Raw genomic sequence first — 23,326 nt, forward strand, 5'->3', positions numbered from 1 at the left:
AAATGTGAACATTTATAAGAGCGGAAATGTCTGCTATTAAGTATTGTAAATCTGGTTGCGGCCTTTGAAGCAATCACAGCATCTAACAGCAGACAATATATAGTAAATATGCTTTGTCCAAGCTTCTTAAGAGCAGACATTAACCGATCCAGACAGCAAACATGGAGCGCATGGAACAAGGGAAAGATGTAAAAAAAAAAAGAAATGTAGAAATTCACACAATTGCATAAATAGACACAGAATTACACAAGTACAGAAATAGTGCACATAGGCATAGATATTTACAGTGTATGAACACAAGAACTGCAAGTCTTTCAGTGTTCAGCTGCCAAAGGTTGGCATGGAAAGGTTTATAGGAAAGAGCCAGCAGGTAGAAGTGAGTGCATGTGAAAAAGCTGCAAAGGATTGAGAGGAGGTATCCTCGTTCATTTAATAAATATGTAAGTGGTAAAGGCGCAGAATGCTAAGAACGTATAGTTTCCTGGATATACTCACAACCGCTAGGAAAAGGAAGGTATATTTTTATTTGTATTTCTTTTCTTTAGTTGGTATAGGATCTGAAGCACAAGTTATTTACTTATGTAACGATATATCTGTCAGAGACATTAGTTAGTGATAGATTCCTTACCTTAGAATATCCCCAGGTATCAGACTGGATCCAGAAAGTTTTCGTCAGCAGCACTCCTGTGCGGCGGTAGATGTCGTCGTACGGCTCCGCGTACGACGTTGGCGTTGTAGTCGCCGAGATGACGTCGCTGGAGCTACTTGGACACGCCCACGCATACTGACGTCAGTTCTGTACACGACTTTCCACGCCAGGAATGCAGAGCCTTGCAAGATACTGGCCACTGGTGTATTGAAACTAAGGCCCGAAAAGGAATGACCTTGACCCTAGAAATCAGTTCGCAGAACAGGGAGGATGGGTGGGGCTGCAAGGGATCTATCACTAACTAATGTCTCTTACAGATATATTGTTACACAAGTAAGTAACTTGTGCAGCTGAAAGAGGCACTCCAGTGATAGATTCCTTACCTTAAAATAGATACCCCAGCAATACCAACCCTGGTGGTGGGTCTGCGAACCAATATCACATCAGTAAATCAAGGAGAATAGAATGGTCAAAGAAGACGTCTCTCCGGACTTGACTGTCAAAGCAATAATGTTTAGTAACCGCTAGACGGTACGGCGAGGGTGATAGGCCAGGTAAACTACTAGCGCAAATGCTTCGACCTCCACACCAAGCTGCTTACATTACCGAGGTAATTGACGCCCAGGGTACGCGACGGCACTCCACTCCTGATATATCCAACACCTTTCTATCATACTATAAAACCCTTTACACTTCCACACTCACGGGGGAGCACCGCCATCCAGGACCGTATCTGGATTAAATAGCCATGGTGTACCTAGAAAAAAACATGCAGGAGTTTTTGGCCATGCCCATTACACCGGTTTTTATAATAGAGGCGATCGACTCCTTGCGGAGCTCTTCTGCTCCCGGCCTAGACGGCTTCACAGCCGACTTTTACAAAGAGTACAAAGAGGAACTTGTCCCCACACTGGTCGAGGTATACGCGGAGGCACTGGAAGCGGGCGTTCTTCCACCTATGCTCCGGGAAGCGGTTATTGTTTTATTACCCAAGCAAGGTCGTGACCCCACTCTGTGCAGCTCTTATAGACCCCTGTCCCTCCTAAACTTGGACTACAAAATTCTGGCCAAAGTCCTTGCAATTCGGCTAGCGCTACTCGTGGACACTTTAATCTCGCCGGCCCAGTCCGGATTTGTCCCACATAGGTCCACTTCTCTAAATCTTCGAACGCTGTTTTCTGTTTTACACAGAATAGAGCCCTCCACACCGGCTGCAGCGGTTTTCTTGGACGCGGAAAAAGCGTTCGACACCCTGGAATGGCCTTTCTTTTTGTCAATCATGCGGAGAATGGGGATGCCTGCTATGCTGACTCCCTCCCCGCCCTACTGGCCACCTTACCGGCTACTTACTATGCCCTCCGGGCAGACCGCCCTTCTGGCAGAGCTGGGGGCGGCGTGGCGGTCATCACACGCAACGATCTCCCTTTTCAAACCGTGTCCTTGCCTGACATTGCAACCACTGAATACCTGGTTATCCGTACCACCGCCACCTCTCCCCCTTTGACCTGTTTTCTTACCTACCGCCCTCCTCAATCTCCCTTACAGTTTCTGTCTGATTTCTTGGAAGTCTTGGCTACCATTACAGTCAATAATTCCTCTATTCTACTCCTTGGCGACTTCAACTTCTGGCCTTCTGACCCAGCTGAATGCTCGTCCTCAAAGGAATTTTCTGAAACCCTTCAATCCCTTAATTTCACTTCCTTTGTTCACTCCCCCACCCACATCAAAGGTCACATGCTTGACCAGATCTGGTCCCTGAATTGTCCTGTGGAATCTCTTTCTATTTCACCTTGCACATGGTCCGATCACCACTTGATCTCATTTTCTCTGCCCATTCACCCCCCAGCCAAGCCCCCTCGCCCCAAAAACCTCTGGGTCCGAGCATGGGGCCGAGCCAACCTGGAAGAACTTTCTTCCCTTCTTACCACCTCCCTCCCTTCCCTGCAGGGCCTTTCCACCCTTTCCCAGGTCGAGGCTATAGATCAGTGGCTCTCCGCTGGTAGTGATTCTGCTGCCCCGCTCAAACGCATTACCTCCAAGCGCGATAAGGATGCCAATCGGTGGTTCAATGGAGAGCTTAAGGCCACCAAACTTACAGTACGTCGCGCGGAGCGGGCTTGGAGGAGAAGTTATTGCCCCATTTTACGACTGGAGTATACCAACATCCTTACCCAGTACAAAAAAGATATCTTGGAGGCCAAAACCAACTACTTCTCCTCTAAAATCCTTGCCGCAGCAATTCAGTCTAAGGAGATATTTATGATTGTTCATAATCTGGCGCTCTCGGACAGAACAACCCTTAAGCCCGCCCCGTCCGAAGAACTCTGCCAATCCCTCAATAACTACTTTATTCACAAAATCGTTACCATCCAAGCCAATATCCCGCCCCCTTCTCCCTCCTTTGTCGATCCTCAACGTCCCCCTCCCAAGGGAAAACTCACTACTTTCCCTCTCATATCTAAGGAAGCTTTTACTTCCATAGTACCCTTGGTCAAATCTGGCTCTCCACTTGACCCCTGTCCTGCTCACATCCTTCGTCATATTTTTGTTACTTGCCCAGATCCCCCCCTTCATCTCCTCAACAGCTCCCTGGCCCAAGGTGTAGTACCCAACCCCTTGAAGTCTGCGGTTATTGTGCCAATTCTTAAAAAACCTGGGGCAGACCCCTCTGTCCCTGCCAATTTCCGCCCCATCTCCCTTTTGCCATTTTTGGCAAAGGTGCTCGAGCGCCATGTCACCTGCGCTCTGAGCTCCTTTGTGGAGATGCATGGAACTCTTGCTCCCCGCCAGGCCGGTTTCCGCCCCGCACACTCTACGGAGTCCGTTGTCATCTCGGTCTTGGACAACCTCAGGGAGGGTATGGATACCAACCAGTGCCAGGCCCTTGTGCTCCTCGACCTCTCAGCCGCCTTTGACACGGTGGATCATACCATCTTACTTTTCCGTGTCGAGGCGGCGGGGATCGGGGGAACTGCTCTGGTCTGGTTATCCTCCTTCCTGAGTGACCGCACCCAGGCCGTTCGCCTTGGTGACTTTACAGCGGACATCCGGAAAGTTCAGTGCGGGGTTCCCCAGGGTTCCTCCCTTTCCCCCCTCCTGTTTAATCTTTATGTTGCCCCTCTTATTTTTTCTCTTCAACAAATGGAGGTCGCCGTATTTAATTATGCGGATGACCTCCAGCTTGTCTTCAACCTGTCCTCTTCCCCCTCTTCTGTTCTTAACTTCCAAACTATTATGCTTCACATCCGGGACTGGATGAACCACAATCACCTGAAACTCAACCCCGATAAGACCGAGTTGGTGTTGACGGGTGGTTCATCCAGCCCCTGGTCTTCTCTTTTCTGGCCCCCTGTACTGGGCCCCTCTCCTGTACCCACTACCTCTGTTAAAACCCTTGGCATAAAACTTAACTCTCAACTCACCCTTCATTCCCAGGTCAGTTCCGTGGTATCTTCTTCTTTCCTTTAATTGCGCACTATTCGCAGGGTGTCCCGTTTCTTTACCTTCTCTGCTCTCAAACTTATCATCTTGGCCATGGTGGTGTCCCGCCTGGATTACGGCAACGCCCTATATGCAGGTATTCCTGCATATAGTCTACGGCGTTTGCAGCAGATACAAAACCAGGCGGCCCGCCTGGTCTTCAATCTTCCGAAATCTCACCATTCCTCCCCCCTCTTGAAATCTCTACACTGGCTCCCTGTGCGAGCTCGGGTTCAATTCAAGCTCGCCTCCATCACTTTCTTGGCTCGACTGGGCTTGGCACCCGCATTCATCTCTTCTGAGATTACCCCCTATGTTCCCACCAGGGAACTACGCTCTTCCTCTCAGTCCCTCCTCACCATCCCTCGCTATCGGAGAAAGAAGTGGGGAGGCTCGAAATTTGCTACCCTTGCCCCGATCCTGTGGAATTCCCTCCCCCTTGAACTCCGTTCCTTCACTCTGTACTCGCAATTTCGTAAACACCTCAAGGCTTACCTGTTCACTAAGGCCTTTGACTAAATTCCCAATAGCTTCCCTTGTCTCTTAGCCCCGGATCTTATCAGTTGTAGCGCCAAGAAACCGCAGGTGTATGTGCGCTTTATAAGTAATTTTAAACTCAAACTCAAACTCATGTTTGTGGCGACAATAGAGCTGCTGTACTCAGCTCCCACCGCCCGGATACGGCTAAACGGCACCATTACTGACAACTTCACACTTTCGCGAGGCACCCGTCAAGGGTGTCCACTGTCCCCGCTCCTGTTCATAATTGCGATGGACCCCCTGGTGCGACACTTTCAGGAGAAACATCTCCACCGAGGGCTCCAGTTTCGCACCGGGCCGCTGCCGGTTTTGTTATATGCCTATGACACTGTTTCGTATGTACGGACACCCCAGTCCAGCCTGGAGCCTCTGTTGACTGAGATTTCCCGCTTTGGAAACTATTCGGGCCTTAAAATAAATTGGCATAAGTCAGTAATTTTCCCTCTCACCCCCTCTACCGTACAGTGGACCTGCTCGTTCCCTCTGGAATGGAGCGAGGACTCCGTGAAATATCTGGGTGTCCACGTTCATCTTGACACGGTATCCATCGTCCGTTTGAATTATGCCCGTGCCCTTGATTTTTTGGAGGACAATACGGAGCGTTGGATTCGCCTTCCGCTGTCCATGGCTGAGCGGATTGCCATCCTTAAAATGATTGTCCTCCCCCGTTTCTTGTATTTATTTAACAATATTCCGATCCCCCTGACCAAGATTTTTTTTTCCCAACTTCGCTCTGCACTTCTGCGTCTGATATGGGGAGGTAAAAGCCCACGTGTCTCCTGGCGAACTTTGATACTCCCTTATGAACGGGGCGGCTTCGGAGTACCAGAATTTTTTCTCTATTACTTGGTGGCACAGAGCTCGTACGCACACCCTTGGTTTCACCCGGATGCCAGGATTCCTCATTTGAGACCAGAGGCTGACTTGGCGCTCCCTGTGGCCCTCTCTTCCGTCCTTCCCAGGGGTCTCCCCAGAGATCCGCAAGACATACAGCCTTTGTCCACTACTTGTTGGGCTTGGGACAAACTTAGACGCCTCTTACTCCTTGAAAAACTATATTCTCCTGCACTGCCGTTGCCCAACCCCCATTGGCTCCCCATCACTGGCGAATCGGTAGTGCAACGCACGCTGTCCAAGTATCATATACAGACTGTAGGTGACCTTTTTCCGGACGGCCATGCTTTCTCCCTCACAGAAGATCACCGCTTCACAGACAGGACTTTCATGGACTCATTCATATTGACTAGACTTCACTCTATGCTTAGGGCTGAATTCCCCACGTTCCCGCTCCCTCCTGATGACTCCAACGCACTTACATTCATAATACAGACCCAAACAGGGGCGCACGTCGTATCCAAGCTATACAAGCTGTGCCTGGCCTCACTTCCCTCACTTGACGCTAAAGTGCGCGCTGCTTGGGAGGGCGACCTGGGTTCCCCTATCACGGATGACCAATGGGCTGCATGTTGTGCCACCACAAGGGATGTCTCCATTAACACCAGACATAAACTGATACATATTAAGTTCCTCAGGAGGGCGTACCACACTCCCGCGCTTGCCCACAGAATTGACCCCAGCAGACCGCACAATTGCCCTAAGTGCAACGGCCCACAGGCTGACTTTGCCCATCTTTCCTGGACCTGCCCGAAACTGCACACCTATTGGCTTCAAGTACACCAGGTTTTGGGGTTAATACTCGGCATAGACCTACTTCCAACCCCAGAAATTGCTCTGCTTGGCTACGTCACCAACTTCTCACGTCGGCTTAGAAAACTGGCATCCCTTGGCCTCCTTTTAGCTAAACGTGAAGTGGCGCTGCTCTGGTGTGCTAGGCGCGCTCCAACGGTCCGCGCTTGGCTCCGTAGTATGGCTTACTGTAATGCCAACAGCGCTGAATACTCCGACATGGTCCCTAGCGCATCCAGACCGCTGGATATATGGGGGCCATTCCGGGCGTACATTGCGAAGCTGACGCAGGAGGCACAATCCCAATCGATTAACTCCTTTGACCCCGCAGGGGTGGGTTAACTTGGTGTGCGCGTTGCAGATATAACTGGGGCACGGGGTTTGCCACCCTGAGCATTTGCTGGATATTCCTCTGTCGCCGCGTTGAGCGTTGCCTTTCTAACTGAGGGGCTCCAGAATCCCCTCTGTTGAGACTGACAGCCGACTGGTCTGCACCTATAAGATTTGATACCCCGTTCTCACATTACTCTACGATTGGGGACTCTGAACTTTGGGCTGACTGGCTGGCTTAATTGTGCTCGCGACATTCTTGTCTTGTATCATCTTTTTGTACGGTTCTGACCACTTTTTCCTTAGTTATGTTATGATTTTCCTTTTTCTTTCTCATTTTGCAAAAAATGGTAAAACTGTACTATTGTACTATGTCATTTTTGTTTTTAAACAATTTTTATTATTTTCAGCAAAGTAAACAGTCACATTGACAATCAGTACGACAATAGCTCAAATAAGATGTGAGTGCGTAGTTTTGCAGCATCATAAGACATAAGCACATTATCACTTGAAATAGCCCAGCACGTCTCCCCTTATATCTAGCCGTTTCCTTTATCACAGTCCCATTCCCCCCCCTCATCCTCATCTGAGCTATCTTCATCATTTTCCGGAAGTGGGTCACAAATCTCCCCCCTGTACACATTCCAGGCAGCCCAGACCTTGTTCCACTTACGAGGGCATGCCCTGTTGACATACACCGCTCTTTCAGTAACCATTAATAAGTCAATGTTCTTGCTCCATTGCGCCAATGTCGGCAGGTCTGCAGCGCCCCATTTTTGTGCTATATCTCGCTTTGCCACCATGAGTGCCAGAGTGGCCCAAATCAGACCATAGCGAGACAAATCGTTTGGATCCCATACATTCAGGAGACATTTGCGTGGTTCTGGTGTTAGTGAGACCTTAAGTGTCTGTGAAATAGTACGCATCACTTGTCGCCAGTAAGCCGCAATGTGAGGACAGTCCCAGAGGGTGTGGAACAGGGTACCTTCAATGCCGCAGTTTCGAAGACAATAAGGATGCGGGGCTCGCTGGAGTTTGTGCAGCGTGGCACGAGTGTAATATATACGATGAAGGATTTTTAATTGCACCAGCCGAAACCTGGCGGAGATGCCCACCTCCCTTGGGGACGCCAGCGCTTCGTTCCACTCAGCGTCGTCCATTTCGCCCACCTCCTCCACCCATCTCTCACGCAGTTTTAATGTGGGGTCTATCAGGTTATGTAGGAGTTTTTTATAGGTAAGGGAAGTGGCACTATGTTGCATAAAATCAGTGAGTAATCTATCTTCCAGTGGCGAGGATTCTGGGACCTCAGTGTCTGCTGGTAGTGCCTGTAATAGTGCGTGTCGAATCTGCACATACCTATAGGTTTCATTCGGGCTTAGATCATAGTGTTGTTGGAGATGGGCAAACGGAATTACTGTGCCCTTATCCCATAAGTCTCCCACCGTGGATATTCCTATGTTGTCCCACTGCGTAAACCCCTTGCTCTTTCTCAATTGGCCTAGTACCTTGGTGTCCCAGAGCGGGGTAAGTTTGGTAATTGTACCCTTCCAGCCCAGCTTTGCCTGCGCTGCGTGCCAGATCACAGTTGTTTGTTTCGTGGGCCCTATCAACGTCGCTACTTGACTTCTGTTATAGAGCGGTGAAAGCATACCTTCCGTACCCAGTTGGACCCAATCAGCTCTGTAGGCTGGGTCATCTCGGGGCGCATGAATCCATTGGTTGATAATTTTGAGTTGGGCCGCCCAATAATATAACTAAGTTTGGAAGCGCAATTCCCCCCTCATACCAACTCCTGTTTAGTTTGGTGTGGGCGATACGAGCAGGTTTGTTGCTCCACAGGAGGTTAGACAACAAAGCCGTCACCTGGCAAAAATATCTTGGGGCAATGGGGTATGGTGAGTTTTCTAAGGCATATAGAAACCTCGGGAGGGCCATCATCTTGTATAGCGCTGCTCTACCGAGGAGCGTCAGTGGCAGCAACGCCCAATGCTTTACATCGGTCCACAATCGGTCTAAAGGCGGTTTCAGGTTTTTTTCAAAGAATTCAGTGTGGCTATCTGTAATATATATGCCAAGATATTTAAAGGAGGTCGTAGTTCGTAGGAGCGGGCAGTCCCTATCCAACAGGGGCGCCGGTCCCCTCAGTACATAAAGGACAGACTTTGACCAGTTGATCGTATAACCGGACGTCATTCCATAGGTGTCGCATATCGTCAGAAGGGCGGGTATACTCCTGTCTGGATCCGTCAGGTACACTAACATATCGTCGGCGTACAACGACACGGGATCCTCCCATCCCTCCTTCCAAGTAATACCTTTTAATAAGGTGGTGCTCCTAATCAGTGCCGCCAGCGGTTCCAGTACTAGGGCGAACAGTAGTGGCGAAAGGGTACATTCCCTGTCTGGTCCCTCGTGTCAGTTGAATGGTACGGGAGATGTGACCATTGGCCACTACATGAGCAACTGGATTGGCATATAGAAGGCGCACCCAAGCTATAAACTTGGGGCCAAAGCCCATATGGGCCAGCACTGCAAATAAATGTCCCCATTCCACCATGTCGAACGCCATTCTCGCGTCCAGTGAAAGGATTACAGCTGGTTCTAACAGTGACTGGGCTCTCGCTAGGACTCCATGTATCCGTCTCAGATTAAGAGCGGTACTTCTATGTGGCATGAAGCCCGATTGGTCCGGGTGAATTAGGAGCGGGAGATGTGTCATCAATCTGGTAGCTAGTAGCTTCGCAAGAATTTTTGCTTCTGCATTGAGAAGTGAGATAGGGCGGTATGACGCGCAGTCGGACGGAGGTTTGCCAGGTTTCGGTATCGCCACTATCGCAGCTGTTCGTTGGTCCTGCCCGTGAGAGACTCTCCGTATACATAGCCAACAGTGGCGGGCTGAGTGTATCTGACATGAGTTTAAACCACTCAATGGGGATCCCGCTGGGACCAAGGGCTTTCCCCGATTGTATGGCCTGTATAGCTATTTGTATCTCCTCAACAGAGAGGTCGGCTTCCAACTCTTGGACTGCCTCTTGGGGAAGCGTCCTGGTCACTATGTGTTCAAGATACTCTAGGGCTGCACTTTCTGTTACTCCCCGTTCAGGGGTATAGAGCCTCTCAAGGTGATCTGCTAGCATGTTTACAATCTCCTCAGGGTGCGTGTGTTGTTGCCCCTCGGAGGTTTGAAGTTGCTGTATACCTCTAATGCTCCCACCCTTTTTTTCTAACCACGCTAACATCTTTCCTGCTTTATCTCCCACGTCGTAGACCCTATGGGACGTAGCCGAAATATTGCTAATCACCTGCAGTCTGATGTGTTCCTTGTATCGCTGCTGGTGTAAGTGCAAGTTATGTGCTGAGTTTGACGTGGGGTCTGACATATGGGCCATACTCGCCCCATGCAGGGATAATTCCATCTCCGACAGTTCCTGTCGCTGTGCAGGTTTGTGTCCTGCAATGGAGGACATTGCCTGCCCACGAAGGACTGTTTTGTATGCCTCCCAAAGAATCGAGGGAGAGGTCACAGATGCTTCGTTTTCTGAGAAGTAAAATTTGGTCGCTTTCTTGAGATCCTTTTTGACTTTGGGGACTTTCAGAAAATTCGGGTAGATAGGGTAGATTCTCCTCCTTGTTTTCTCCCGGCTTGAAAGGGTCATCACCACTGGAGAGTGGTCCGATATGCCCCTTGGGAGTATATCTACGGTGGCCACATCCTGTATCCCGCCACCCAACATAAGGAAGTAATCTATGTGGGAAAGGCTGTTGTGTACTGTCGAGTGATAGGTGTATTGTGTCGCAGTGGGGTGCTTGTGTCTCCAAACATCCGCTAGGCCCAAGGCTGCCAGAAAACCCCGGAAGCCCGAGGGAGGAGAGGTACTTGTGCGTACCGGGAATCTATCCAATACTGGGTCCACCACTGAGTTAAAGTCTCCCCCTATGATGACGTCACCCTCCGGAAGGTCCAGTAGGAATTCTCCCAGTGCTGTCAGGGCTACTGTTTGAAGTGCTGGAGGGATGTATGCTGACACAACATTCAAGAGTCAGCCCTCCCACTGCCCATGTATTGCCGCGAAGCGACCCTGGTCATCCACCTTGTGTTGTAGGAGGATGAATGGGGAGGCCCTTCTCAGCAGGATGCCCGTCCCCCTAGAGCCAGAGGTAAACGCGGAGTGTGCCACCATTTTGTAGCCTCGGCGATCTAGCGCCTGACAAGCTGTACCTGTGAGATGTGTTTCTTGCAGGAGCACCAGCGCCGGGCCCTGCCGTTTAAGTGCCTGCAATACGAGCCCCCTCTTGATCTTGTCACCCAGCCCCCGCACATTCCATGTCAGCAGTGTTAAGGGGGAAACTGCGGTCCACCGCAATGAATCAGTGTGGGCGTCAGTGTGGGCGTGTGCCGGCGGGTGTTGTGACATAATAAAGTGATGCGGGTGTGGTCAGTCTTATCCCTCCCATGAGTACCATATCTGTGCTGCGTTGTCGAACGATACGTGTGAGTGTCTTGTCGTGTCTTGTCAAAACGCGAGAAACTGAAACAATAACAATAACAGTTGAAATTTCCCTCCCTCCCCTTCTCCCTGCCTCCCTGCTCCACGGACTCAGAACCGCCCGCCTCCCCAACTTAGCAGAGTGCTTTGTCCCATCCCCACCCATTGTACTTGCTTGCGGGGGTAAGGAGTTTTGCGATGGCAACGGCTCTATCTGCCCTCCTTAGCTTCTCCCTGTCCAGAGTACCAAGGGCAGCACGCCCAATATGGTAGTTTCATACTAACATAGTCGCCTTAGCCAGATCCTCGGGACACCGGGCACTGTTCGTCGTCGCCCGGCCCCACCTCCGACGAATGGTCCGGATCATTCCTGTCCGCCGCTTGCGAGTCCTCTCGGAGTTCGTTTCGTTGTTGCCGTGGTTGCCTGTCAGTGCGAGGAGGTCGTTCCACCTGTCGCCAGCCATCCAGCCAGTCTTGGGCCGCCTCAGGCGTGTCAAAAAACCATGTTCTGCGGTCAGCTACCACTCTCAGCCTCGCCAGAAAGAGCATAGAGTAAGGCAACTCCTTGGCCCGCAGGGATTTCTTTACCTCTGTGAAGGTCTTCCGGCGTCGGGCCACTTCAGCTGTATAGTCTGGAAAAAAGGCAATCGTTGAGTTCAGTATCTTGACAGGGGGAGAAGTCCGCGCCGCTTGGAGTATGGCATCTCTGTCCCGGAAATTGAATAGTCTGGCCAGCACCGGTCGCGGTGTAGCACCCGGCTTCGGTACTCCGCCAGGTACCCTGTGCGCTCTCTCCACTGAGAAAAATTGTGATAGACCCTTTGGTTGCAGTTCGTTCTTGATAAGGTCTTCGACAAAAAAGGTCCATAGCTCGCTTCCCTTCCGACTCTAGTAAACCCAAAATGCGAACGTTGTTGCGCCTTGAGCTCCCTTCCTGGTCGTCCAGTTTGTCCTGGAGCTGTTTGTTGACGGCTTCCATACGCGCCATTGCCAGTTGTAGTTCCGACGTGTCCTCCACAAGAGATTTAGTGACTACCTCCACTTGTGCCACTCGTTCTGTCATCTTGTGAAAGTCCGCTCTTAGTAGATTGACATCTGTGGAGATAGAGCCCACTGTCGTTTGGACACTGGAGAGCGTTTTCATTATGTCTTCTAATGTCACTTTCTTGGTCCCTTCACTCTCCGGGCCTTTCCCTGTAGAGGTGCGGTTTTCTGCATGTGACGCATTGTTCTTGTCGTAGGCGAATTTATCCAGCTTCCCCTGGGTGCATTATTCCGCGGCCCTCATCCCGCCATGGCTCCTGCTGCTTGTTTGTCACCGGATGTCCACGCACCCCCACCAGCGCGCGTCGCCGCACCGAGATCCCTCCGTGCGGGGACGGCGCAGGCGACGACGCCAATAGGCTCCTTCAGGCAGCCAAGGAGGTCAGGCCAGTACTATGTCATTTTGATAGTCTGCAATCCCACAGTGATGTATTCCGCTTATGTTTGATTAGCTGCTCATTGCCTCTTTATGTTCACATTATCGCTAATGTATGTACTGACTGGATTGCTATTCTGTGCAATAAACAGATTAAAAATAAATAAATAAATAAATAATGTTTAGTAAAAGTGTGCAACGAGGCCCACGTGGCTGCCTGACAGATGTCTTGCAGGGGGACACAAGGTCCCAATGCAGTAGTAGCTGCTGTCGCCCTGGTAGAATGGGCGCATAGCCCCACCCGAGGTTCCTTTTTAGCCAGAGAATAACAGGCTTTAATACACAATATGACCCAGCGGGAGATAATCTTCTTGTGTACAGCCCGGCCTTTCTTGGCGCCTACGTAGCCAACAAAGAGCTGGTCATCCACCCGGAACTGTTGTGTGTGATTTAAATAAAATGAAAGCGCACGTTTTGGGTCAGACGGTGGAGCCTCTCTTCCTCTATGGAAGAGCGCGGAGGCGGAAAGAAAGTGGGCAAGGTGATAATTTGCCCAATGTGGAAGGCAGTGACAACCTTTGGCAAGAAGGAAGGAAGAGTGCGAAGCACAACCTTGTCTGGATGAAGCGACAGAAAAGGCAGCTCACAGGAAAGAGCCTGGAGCTCACTCACGTGCCTAGCGGAGGTGATGGCAACCAGGAAAGCAGCCTTCAAAGTTAATAAACGAAGAGGACAGTTGTGAAGCGGCTCAAAAGGAGCGCACATCAAAACAGTAAGAACCAGATTCAACACATCACAAACGGAATAGGAGGGAAAAGGTTAGTAATGCCTTTGAGAAATCTATTAACAGGGGACTTGAAAAGAGAGGGCTTATCAGGGAGCCTGAGAAAAGCCGAAATTGCAGAAAGTTATCCCTTAATAGTGCCCAGAGCAGAGCTCTGCCGGGACAGAGAATGAAGGAACAAAAGGATCTCTGAGAGAGGGACAGAAAGGGGATCCACAGCCTTTGCTGTGCACCATGCCACAAATTTGTTCCACCTGCAGGCGTATACCGATTAAGTGGAGGGACGCCTGACTGACAGAATTATATCACAGACTTCAGGAGGCAAGTCCAAAGGAATCAACTGTCGCCGCTCTATCTCCACGCATGTAGGTGGAGGTTGGACAGGTTCGGTGGAGAGCCGTCCCCTGTTGCTACGACAGAAGATCCTTCCGAAGAGGCAGTCGGATCGGGTTATCCATACTCATCCTGAGTAGCTTGTGATACCAAACTCTTCGAGCCCAGTCCGGGGCCACAAGAATGACTTGGGGCCGGTCACGCCTGATCTTCTTCAGCACTCCGGGTAGAAGTGGTACAGGCGGAAAGGAGTACCAAAGACCGCAGCTTCACTTGAGACGAAAAGCGTTGACGAGCGAGTGCCGCCTTGGAAATTCCAACGCGCAGAACAGCTGATATTGCGTGTTCTCATCGGCGCGAATAGATTTAACCAAGGCTCTCCCCACTGTCAAAAGAGACCTTGCGCCACCTCTGAGTGAAGACGCCATTCGTGATCCATCAGACACCAGCAGATGAGTTTGTCCACCCAGGCGTTCAAAGAACCGGCTAGGTGTTGAACTGTCAAGGAAATGCCTTGGCGTTCCAGCCATGTCCAGAGGCGAAGAGCCTCTTGACACAGGGTCGACGACCCCACCCCGCCTTGTTTGTTCCAATACCACATGGTGGTGGTGTTGTCTGTGAACACCTGCACCACCCTCTCCTTGACAGAGGGAAGGAATGCTTTCAGTGCAATAAGGATCGCTCGAAGCTCCAGAAGGTTGATATGGAGCCGGGACTCCACCGGAGACCAGAGGCCTCGGATCTCCACCTCTCACATGTGGCCACCCGAGTCCAGGAGGGACGCACCCGTCACCACTGTGTGCTCTAGCTGGGAAGGGAGAGGCATCTGCCGTTGACCCACTGCTGATTCGCGAGCCACCACTACAATTGTTGTGCAGTGCCCTCTGAGATCTGGACGTAGTTGGACAGGTTCCCCTGATGCTGCGCCCACTGGAACTTCAGGTCCCACTGCAGAGCCCACATATGCCATACGGCATGGTTGGTTAGCAGGACACGGAGGCAGCACTTGCGCAACCGTATCCCTCACAGAATGGGAATAACCGCCCAAGAGACATGCGGTGTTCACAGACCGTAGACCTGAACTGGCAGAAGAAAAAAATCTTTTTCCCAAACTGCTCCAGTTTCTTGGATGCCCTGTCCTGTGGTGCGGAAGGGAATGTGCTCGGGGACGCAGAGGCTTGACAGCCAAGCGCTCAGGGGTAGGGTGTTGGGAGAGGAAAACGTGGTCGCCTGGGGCCAGGCAATGGCGTCGGGCCACGTTCTTCTTTACAGGAGCCCCTGTGTTGGGCTTTGGCCAGGTGCCCAAAAGAAACGTCCGAGAGTGCATCATTAAAGGGCAGCAGCAGCTCCGTAGAAGTAGAAGCCGGCCGAAGCAACTCTGTCAGGAGGTTAGTCCTGACGTCCTCGGTAGGAAGCTCGAGGTGGAGAGCCTCGGCAGCCTACGCAACACCATAGAGTAGGAACCACCCTCCTCCGTAACCACGGTAGGAGACAGTGAGCCAGGTTCACGAGTATAATCCTGGTCACCTGCATCCCCCAGATCCTCATCTCAGTCCAGGTCCAGGTTCAGGCATTGTGCTGTGAGAGGGTCCTCAGTCAGACACCTCCCAGTGCTCCCCGTCCTCCACAGCCTGCCGATCAGGTGGAACATAAGGAGGTGGGTGAAGAAAGGGAAAGAAATTCCCCATTGGTGTCTGTCGACACCCATCCAGCACCGTCTCCACGTCGGGGAGGAAGCTAGGGATGGCGTCGGCCGGGGCTGCGGCCTACGCCAGTGGCGGCGACGTAGACGTCGATGGAGGTCGTACCGGGCCAACCGACATGGACGGGGATCCATGCCTGGATCCATGGGGGTCTCTCGACATCGAGACATCGTCGGGCCGGAGCCGTCGAAGAACGAGGACCTCGAGTCGGTTCGTACCATGGCGGACAAGGACTCCTGCAGCTGGGCCGGAGTCACCGATAGACCCAGAAAGGGCGGATAGGCCATTGGCAACTGCGGAGGCTCCGCCGGAGCTGCATGGGCGGCGCCACCCACACCCTCAGACCTTGTCCCTCGATCTCCCACAGGATAAGGACCGTAGATCTGGAACGGCGTGGAGCCGACTCCCGGGCCTCTAGCCACTTTCGTGACCGCTCCCGCAAAGTTTTCGGAGCCATGGCCTGGAAGTGGGGGCACAACACGGAGTCGTGGTCGCGCCCCAGGCAGTAGAGACACTCAGGGTGCAGGTCCGTTACCGACATTGTGCGGGAACAGGCCACGCAAGACTTAAAGCACAAGTTACTTACCTTCGGTAACCATAAAATGCAGAGCCATGATAAAAACCAACACTGGTGCCATAAACTAGGGCCCTGAAAGGGGATGACCTTAACCCTAGATATCGGTTCGCAGAACAGGGAGGATGGGTGATACGGTAAGGAATCTAATACTAACTACTGTTTCTTACAGATATATCGTTACCGAAGGTAAGTAACTTGTGTGTATCTGAAAGAAACAGGTTAGTATTAGATTCCTTACCTTAGAAGAGACCCTCCAGCAATACCAACCCCGGTGGTGGGTCTGCGAACCAATGATCACACCAGAAAGTCCTGGAGAACGGAACGGCCGAAAAAGCCATCTCTCCGGACTTGGCTGTCCAGGCAGTAGTGTCTTGCAAACGTGTGCAGCGAGGCCCACGTAGCTGCCTGGCAGATGTCCTGCAAGGGGACTCCACGACCCAGGGCAGTGGTAGCCGCCGTAGCCCGAGTAGAATGAGCCCTTAGCCCAAGAAGAGGCTCCTTCCTCGCCAAAGAGTAGCAGATCTTGATGCACAAGACGACCCACTGAGAGATGGTTCATTTGTGCACCGCCCGACCCTTCTTAGAGCCCACGTAACCAACAAAGAGCCGGTCATCCACCCGAAACTGGCGTGTGCGATCCAGATAACATGAGCATGCACGTTTTGGGTCCAGACGGTGGAGCCTCTCTTCCTCTTTCGAGGGATGCGGAGGCGGAAAGAAGGTGGGCAAGGTGATGGACTGCCCGATGTGGAATGCTGTGACCACCTTGGGCAGGAAAGAGGGTTGCGTCCGCAACACAACTTTTTCCGGATGGACAGAAAGGAAAGGAGGTTTAGAAGAAAGGGCCTGGAGCTCACTCATTCTCCTGGCAGAGGTGATGGCAACCAGGAATGCAGTCTTAAGGGTAAGAAGACGAAGAGGACAGTTATGAAGTGACTCGAAGGGAGCGCACAACGGTTAGGTCAGACAAGGTTCAAGTCCCACTGAGGCATCACAAAAGGAACAGGAGGGAACATATGAGTGATGCCCTTCAAGAACCTATTTACAACTGGGGACTTGAACAAAGAGGGCTGATCAGGTAGCCTTAAGAAGGCGGAAATGGCAGAAAGGTAGCCCTTGAGAGTGCCCAGACCAGAGCCCTGCTGAGCAAGAGAAAGAAGAAAGAGAAGGACCTCAGAAAGAGGGGCAGAGAGTGGATCCACAGCCTTTGCTGTGCACCATGCCACAAATTTGTGCCCCCTGCAGGGGTATACCGATTTTGTGGAGGGACACCTGGCTGCCAGAATAACATCACAGACTTCAGGAGGCAAGTCAAATGGCCTCAACTGTCGCCGCTCAATCTCCACACATGGAGGTGGAGGCTGGACAGGTTCGGGTGGAGGACCGTCCCCTGCTGCTGCGACAGTAGGTCCTCCTGAAGAGGCAGCGAATGGGGGGGATCGACTGACATGCTGAGTAGCTCGGGATACCAGTATCTTCGTGCCCAGTACGGAGCGATAAGGATGACTTGGGCTCAGTTGCGCCTGATCTTCTTCAGCACTCTGGGCAGAAGTGGTATAGGCGGAAAGGCGTACAACAGACCGCAACTCCACTCGCGACGAAAAGCATCGCCGAGCGAGTGCCGCCTTTGAAATTCCAACTTCAGAACTGATGACATTGTGCGTTCTCTTCTGTGGCGAATAGATCTAACCAAGGCTCTCCCCACTGCTGAAAGAGACCTTGCGCCATGTCCGAGTTCAGACGCCATCCGTGATCTATCATGCACCGACGGCTGAGTTCGTCCGCCCTGGCGTTCAGGGAACCTGCCAGGTGTTTAACCACCAGGGTCACGCCCTAATGTTACAGCCACTGCCAGAGGCGCAGAGCCTCCTGGCATAGGGCCCACGACCCCACCCCGCCCTGTTTGTTGGAGTACCACATGGCGGTGGTGTTGTCCGTGAACACCTGCACTACACTCCCCTGGACAGAGGGGAGGAGTGCCTTCAGTGCTAGCCGGATTGCCTGCAGCTCTAGAAGGTTGATATGGAGCCGGGACTCCTCCGGAGACCTGAGTCCTCTGATCTCCGCCTCTCCCATGTGGCCCCCCAGCCCTGGAATGACGCGTCGGTCACAACTACGTGCTCCGGTTGGGGTAGGGAGAGGGATCTGCCACTGACCCAATCGCAGTCCGTGAGCCACCACTGCAACTATCTTGCAGTGCCCTTCAAGATCAAGACGTGGTCAGACAAGTTGCCCTGATGCTGGGCCCACTGAAACTTCAGGTCCCACTGCAGAGCCCGCATCCGCCACCGGGCGTGATGCACCAGAAGGATGCAGGAGGCCATCAGCCCCAGAAGCCGCAGCGTCAACCTGACCGAGACTCGGGATAACGGCTGAAATATCGGAATCAAAGCCTGAATATCCCAAATCCGCTGTTCGGGAGGATAAACCCGAAACTGCGCCGAGTCTAGAAACGCTCCGATGAAGAGGAGCTTCTGGGAGGGACACAGGTGCGACTTCGGCACATTGATGGAGAACCCCAGCATGTGCAGGAGGTCGGTGTAGGAGAGTGGGGTCTGCAATCCTATGGTCACCCCAGATTTTTGCTTTTTGCTTCACTGGTTTACGACTTTCCCTGGCTGTGGGCCTGCTAATCAGACCCACAGCCTAGCTGTTCTCTCTCTAAATTGACAACCATGTACTTTAGGTGCATTTACCAATTGGTACTGGGCCACCTTATCAGTCCCTGTACCCAGGGCCTAGGTGTACCCAGGGCCTACCAGGGGCTGAAGCATGTATTATGCCACCCCTGGCTGGCCATCTAAATCTGATAGAACTGGCTGCATGACAGCTGGGGCAAGGTAGTGTAAACACCCTTTGCTGTAGATATAGTATACCTATATCTAACCCTAAAATGGACACATATATTCCTATCAGTCACTCCTATGGAAGGCCTTATCAATCCTGAAGGCAGAGTGCTTGGAATTATGTGAGATGGTGCTCTGGCATGAGCTGAGCCCGTTTGCAGCTTGCGGAACCAAGTCCTAATAGCTGTTCCATGATAACGCTATACCATATACTCTTAAGTGCATTATCAACCTCGCGGTTAAATGCTAACTCTGGTATAACATTATCAAAACATGTCGAGTAAGGTGTCATACGATTTGGAATACTACCCCCTCGCCAATTCTGGCGACGGGGGTAGCATTCCACCCTTCTAGAGGGTCACGACATGTATGTAACTCGAGCCTCAGCATCACAAAATGGATGCTGCCACCACAGACACAAGTCTGACCTCCTGCTGCTGGGAGTCCTTCCAGCGAGGATGGCTTGGACAAAGGGTTTCCTGCCTTGAGAGGTGCTAGCACCACCCCAGACAGGATTTTGTGTATTGAGGTAGGGAGGCCTGAAAGGAATGAGACATGCCTGGGGCACACAAGGTGCCCTGTGCATACACCGGTTCAAACCAGTTGCTGGGGCATCCCAGCCCCAGCTCTGGCGGGAAACCGGACAAAGTATAGGGGGTGTAACCACCCCCCTTCCTGGTCCCTCCCAGGGGAGGGACCTAGTCAGTAGTGCAGCCCCCTTTAGGAGAATAAAGGTAGGAGCTGGTCTCATTCCAAATTAGATTATCCTGAACTATTCAACAAGAAGAAACTCTGGCCTTCGACGTTCTGCTCCACAGAAGACTGAAGTGTCCACCCTGCAACTGCAGGCACCATCAAGCGTCCAGCGGCTTCACTTTGTCGTCTTCCCTCGAGGATCTAGACTTCAGAGCCCGCCGAGACGCGGATTCCCAGACCTCTCCGACCTCTACCTACATCTACAGCGAAGCTGAGACCCATGGGTGCGACGAGACACGTGGGACCGGCCATCTTGAACGAACCTGCACTTCGCTTCCAGCACGACTCCCGAGGTAAACTCGACCAAGTGCTTTGGGGACTGAGAAGCCCCAGCCCCGAGCAGCCCCTGCACCGAAGATCTGCCCTCCACCATCCACGAGATCTGCGTGGGGCCCTTCTGCTTGTTTGCTTCTCGACGCGTTGTCTGGTCACTTGCCGGCTGGCTAGTGGCCTCCTAGACGACGAACCTTTGAATCTTTGCTGCTGGTCTGGTTGCTCCAGACTGGCCCTTGCTCCCTTCCAAAAGAGGGGCACCTCGGACTCTCCTAGTCCGCACCAGACGCTTTCTTCACTCACCGCGTGGGTTGCCTTTGCCAAGGCCTGTTGACGCCGATTCCGGATCCAACACCGTCGACAGCGAGAGCCTGCGTGGGACAGCTCGTGCCTCCATCCTGGTCGTCGAAGACACCTCCTGGTCCACGTGGCTGCAGAGTCAAGCGTCCACTCTTCACCTGATCGCGACGTCGACATCTGGTTCCTTCCTGGTTCCACTCCAGTCACTGGCACATTGTCCCCTCTGCTTTCAGGTCCTCTTCTTCACCAATCCACCCTTGGATTGCACCGGACATCTTCCTCCTGGTCGCCTGCAGCATCTTTTCTTTCAGGCTCCATATACTTCAACGCGAGAACCCGACGCACTTTGACACCTGTGCACCCACAGTCCGTGGGTGAGGTAACGAGCATTTCGGTGCTCAAGGGTAGTTTAACTGTCCTAGTGTCCAGTTCCACAGTCGTTGTTGTCCTATCTAGTCAGGATTGTCCGTACTCACCTTTAACTTGAACTGTACTGTCCATAGACGTTGTTACGCATCTCGCGTGTGAGTTAACACTCTGCACACGCGTTCCGTGGGCCTCCTATTACTTACCTGAAGTTAGTGTAGCGTGGTCCCATCGATCCTACAGCCTATGGACAGCTCCATTCCTTTTATCGACTCTCACATTCCACTTACTTAGTATATGGTTTGTCGTGCCCCTAGGGCACCATTGTAATTTTGTGCAACTTGTAGTATTTTTCGTAAGAGATTGTCATGTGCTTAGCCCTCTGACCTCATAAAGAGTTCAGAGTTGTTGTTATTAATAAATATACTGTTTATTTTCATAACAACCTGTGTGGTGTCCTTTCATCTGGTATTCAAGGGGTTATATTGTGGTAAAACAGCTGGCTTCACATGCCAAAAGAGTTTAGCCTAAGACTGCTTTGTCCATGCTACCATTAGGATAGCTGGTCTATAAGGTTGACTTACAACCAATCACCATAAGGGTTGTTTGGACTGATACAAGGTGATCACTAGAACTAGTGAGCATCATATATCAGGCCAACTTCTCACAGTCGGCCGTAGTCTGGAGGTGGCTGACGACTGTCTGGGGCGAGCCCTCCTTCAACAACCAGTCGTCGAGGTAGGGGGAAGACTGAAACCCCTAGCCTGCGCAGATGAGCTGCGACCACCGCCATCACTTTCGTGAACACCCGTTGGGCGCTGGTAAGGCCGAAGGGGGGCAAGGTAAACTGAAAGTGCTCGTGGCCTACCGTGAACCGCAGGTAACACCGGTGGGCCGGCAGGACGGGGATGTGAAAATAAGTATCCTGCAAGTCCAACGCTACCATCCAGTCTCCTGGGTCCAGGGCAGCTAAGACCTGAGCGAGAGTCAGAATCTTGAACCTCTCCTTCCGGAGGAAGCCGTTGACGTTCCGCAGGTCCAAGATAGGGCGTAGGCCCCCTTTGCCCTTCTTGGGAACCAGAAAGTAGTGGGAGTAACAACCACACCCTACTTCTGGCCCAGGACCGCCCTCGATGGCCCCCTTGGCCAAGAGGGCCGCAACTTCCTCTTGCAGAAGTTTCAAGTGATCCCCCGACACGCGGTGGCTCTGCGGTGGCATGGCTGAAGGGGTCACCGCGAAAGGGAGGGAGTAGCCCTTTCGGACGATTTGCAGCACCCACCTGTTTGATGTGATGGAGCGCCAGTGGAGGAGGTGATGGCGAACCCTGCCCCCCACTGGAGTCAAATGGGCCTGAAAGCTTGGACTAGGAAGGCTTTGAGGCGGATGCTGCGGGGGTGGATGTGGACTGGCCGCACCGTTGTCCCCTGTTACCGCCGCGACGGTAACCACGTGGTAGTCTGCGGCCCGTGGCTGGCAGGACGTGTGGGGGTGCCCCTTCCGTGGCCATGAAAGGAGCGCTGGGCAGAAGATTGCTGGCGCGGGGCCGACAGGCCCAAGGACTTGGCCGTAGCCCTGGAGTCCTTAAAGCCTTTCAGCGCACTATCTGCCTTGCCACCGAAGAGGTGGCTGCCAACGAACGGCATGTTCATAAGGGTGTTCTCGACATCGGCTGAAAAGTTGGCGGACCTCAGCCAGGTGTGGCGGCGAACCGCCACAGACATGGAAATCGCTCTTCCTAGCGAGTCCGTGGTATCCAGTCCACATCGTATTGAATACCGCGCTGCGTCTCTTCCCTCTGCGAGGGCTTGAGCGAGTTTCACCCGGGCCCCCTCCGGGCACTCAGGCAGCACTTCCGTGACCGTATCCCACAGAGAGAGTGGGTGTAACGGCCCAAGAGGCACGCGGTGTTAACCGACCGCAATCCCAAACTAAGGGAGGAGAACTTCTTGCCGAATTGTACATACCTCTTGGATTCCCCATCTGGTGGCGCAGTTGTGAATGCGGATTGGGAAGTAGAGGCCTGGATAACCAGGCTCTCGGGAGTGGGGTGGGTGGACAAGAAACTAGGGTCGCCCGGGGCAGGGCGGTGGCACCTAGCGACGTTCCTATCTACAGGGGGACCTGTAGTGGGCCTGGACCAGGTGCCCAACAGGACGCCCGTGAGAGCCTCATTAAACTGCAGTAGAGGCTCTGGGGAGCTTACCTGCGATTTAAGGACCTCCGTGAGGATGTTAGACCTCACCGATGCGACAGGGTGCTCAAGAGCCAAGGCCTTGGCTGCCCTCATCAGCACCACACTATAAGCAGCCCCCTCCTCCGTAGCCACGGTAGGAGGGGAGACAAAACCAGTGTATGGGGAGGTATCCAGGCCACTGGCTTCCCCTAGTTCATGTGTCCAGTCCTGAAATGACGGACACTCACGTGTCAGGGGGTCCTCAGACCCCCCCCCCCCCAGTCACCCTCGTCGTCCATGTCCTGAAATTCAGGGATAAAGGATGGACCCAGATCCTCAAAGAATTCCTCTTCGGCCGGCGCCGAATAAGGCGTCGAGCAACGCCGCTCCGGCGCCGGATCCGGACCGAGGGTTGGACTACCGACGGCGTCGGGGGTGACACCCTAAGGGTCGACACTGGCGGGGTCGTAAGGTCGACCAGCGGAGACCCAGATCTGGAACCGGATCCAGTGGGGCCTTGCGGCGCCGGGACCGAAGTCGCCGATGGCGCCGGGGCCAAAGCACCCGACAGCTCCGGGGCAGAAGCGCCCGGCCCGCTTGGGCTCCCAGTCGGGGCCGC

The 23,326-nt window shown here is 52.7% G+C and overlaps 1 protein-coding gene across 1 annotated transcript in view; it reads right to left on the reverse strand.

Annotated features, from left to right (window-relative positions):
• The window catches only part of LOC144752165 (ubiquitin carboxyl-terminal hydrolase 12-like), a 268,084-nt gene that overhangs the window by 88,751 nt on the left and 156,007 nt on the right, over positions 1-23,326 (reverse strand). The window lies entirely within an intron of this gene.

Source organism: Lissotriton helveticus, chromosome 4_2 (assembly GCF_964261635.1).
Source record: "Lissotriton helveticus chromosome 4_2, aLisHel1.1, whole genome shotgun sequence".
In the NCBI taxonomy this organism is placed as follows: domain Eukaryota; kingdom Metazoa; phylum Chordata; class Amphibia; order Caudata; family Salamandridae; genus Lissotriton; species Lissotriton helveticus.